Genomic DNA, 2,500 nt, shown 5'->3' with positions numbered 1-2,500 from the left:
CTTTTCCCTTCCACCTTTTCGTATCTCTTTTTTCCCTTCAAACCTTTTCGTATCTGTTTTTTCCCTTCCACCCTTTCGTATCTCTTTCTTTCCCTTCACCCCTTTCGTATCTCTTTTCCTTTCCTTCGCTACCCTTTCGTATCTCTTTCTTTCCCCCTTCCACCCTTTTCGTATCTCTTTTTTTCCCTTCCACCCTTTCGTATCTCTTTTTTTCTCTCCCACCCTTTCGTATCTCTCTTTTTTCCCTTCCACCCTTTCAGTATCTCTTTTTTTCCCTTCCACCCTTTCGTATCTCTTTCTTTCCCTTCCACCCTTTCGTATCTCTTCTTTTTTCCCCTTCCACCCACTTTCGTATCTCTTTTTTCCCCTTCCACCCTTTCGTATCTCTTTCTTTTCCCTTCCATCCTTTCGTATCTCTCTTTTTTCCCTTCCACCGTTTCGTATCTCTTTTTCTCCCTTCCAATTCCTTTCGTATCTCTTTTTCCCCTTCCACCCTTTCGGCCATCTCTTTTTTCCCTTTTACCCTTCCGTATCTGCTTTTTTTCCCTTCCACCCTTTCTTGTATTTTTTTCCCTTCCACCCTTTCGTATCTCTCTTTCTTTTCCTTCCGCAATCTTTCGTATCTCTTTTTTTCCATTCCCACCCTTTCGTATCTCTCTTTTTTCCCCTTTCCACCCTTTCGTATCTCTTTTTCCCTTTCCACCCTTTTCTCGTATCTCTTTTTTCCCTTCCACCCTTTCGTATCATCTCTTTTTCCCCTTCCACCCTTTCGTATCTCTTTCTTTCCCGCTTCCATCCTTTCGTATCTCTTTTTCCCTTCCACCCTTTCGTATCTCTTTTTCCCCTTCCACCCTTTTCGTATCTCTTTCTTTCCCCTTCCACCCTTTCGTATCTCTCTTTTTCCCTTCCACCCTTTCAGTATCTCTTTTTCCCCTTCCACCCTTTCGTATCTCTTTCTTTCCTCTTCCATCCTTTTCGTATCTCTTTTTCCCCTTCCACCGTTTCTGTATCTCTTTTTCTCCCTTCCAAATCCTTTCGTATCTCTTTTTCCCCTTCCACCCTTTCGTATCTCTTTTTTTCCCTTCCACCCTTCCGTATCTCTTTTTTTCCCTTCCACCCTTTCGTATTTTTTTCTCTTCCACCCTTTTGTATCTCTTTCTTTCCCTTCCACCCTTTCGTATCTCTTTTTTTTCCCTTCCACCTCTTTCATATCTCTTTTTTCCCCTTCCACCCTTCCGTATCTCTTTTTCCCCTTCCATCCTTTCGTATCTCTTTTTTTCCTCTTCCACCCTTTCGTATCTCTTTTTTTCCCTTCCACCCTTTCTTCGTATCTCTTTTTTTCCCTTCCACCCTTTCGTATCTCTTTCTTTCCGTTCCACCCTTTCGTATCTCTTTCTTTCCCTTCCACCCTTTCGTATCTCTTTTTTTTCCCTTCCACCCTCTAGTATCTCTTTTTTTCCCCTTCCACCCTTTCATATCTCTTTCTTTCCCTTCCACCCTTTCGTATCTCTTTCTTTCCCTTCCACCCTTTCGTATCTCTTTCTTTCCCTTCCACCCTTTCGTATGCTGAAGTTGCTATTAATGATGATTGATGATGATGATGATGATGATAGACATAATGTTAGACTAAGAATGGCTATAGTATTGATGATGATTTTAATAAAGGAAATATGATAATATGATACTAGTAGTAACAACAGTAGCAGCAATAACGGATAATGATAGAATTGTTTGATGATAATGAGGATAGGAGTCAAAGATAGTGGTAGATAAAAAAAAGAAAATAAAGAAAGAAATTAAAGCGTAAGGCTAGACATAGTTCTGAGAGAGTCCCACGTGTCTATCCTTAAATACGGGCGAGAGAGAGAGAGAGAGAGAGAGAGAGAGAGAGAGAGAGAGGGGGGGGGAGGAGATAGAGTAAGAGATAGTTGGAGAAAGAGTAAGAGAGAGAAAAAAAGAGGGAGGGAGGAAGAGAGGAAAAAGTAAGAGAGAGAGAGATATAAAAAGATACTTAAGATAAGAGGAAGAGTTACAGAGATGGAAGGAGGGAGAGAGCGACAGGAAGAGGAAGAATGAGAGAGAGAGAGAGAGAGAAAGAGGGAAGCAGTGGGAGAGGGAGAGAGTGAGAGAGAGAATAGAGTAAGAGTAACGACGTATTAGAAGCTTAGGCCATATAAAGCGATTAAGCTCAGAGACCCCCATTTTGCCTTCCCTCTCCCTCTCTCTTTCTGTCTCTCTCCTTCTCTCTCTCTCTCTCTCTCTCTCTCTCTTTCTCTCTCCTCTCGCTCTCTCTTTCTCTCTGTCTCTGTCTCTGTCTCTGTCTCTCTCTCTCTCTTTTTCTTTTTTTTTATACCAGGGAATTTATGTTATTCCCTTTATCTATCAGGTTAAAGAAGTGTCGCTATAACATCTTCTATTCTAAAACCTGTCAGAATTTCCGTAAGAACTTTTATGATAGAATTCTATTTACAAAACATTTGAAAGTCTGGATAGAACATGT

The sequence above is a fragment of the Penaeus vannamei genome, chromosome 16 (genome assembly GCF_042767895.1).
Source record: "Penaeus vannamei isolate JL-2024 chromosome 16, ASM4276789v1, whole genome shotgun sequence".
NCBI classification, from domain to species: Eukaryota; Metazoa; Arthropoda; class Malacostraca; order Decapoda; family Penaeidae; genus Penaeus; species Penaeus vannamei.
This window is presented reverse-complemented; position numbering follows the sequence as displayed.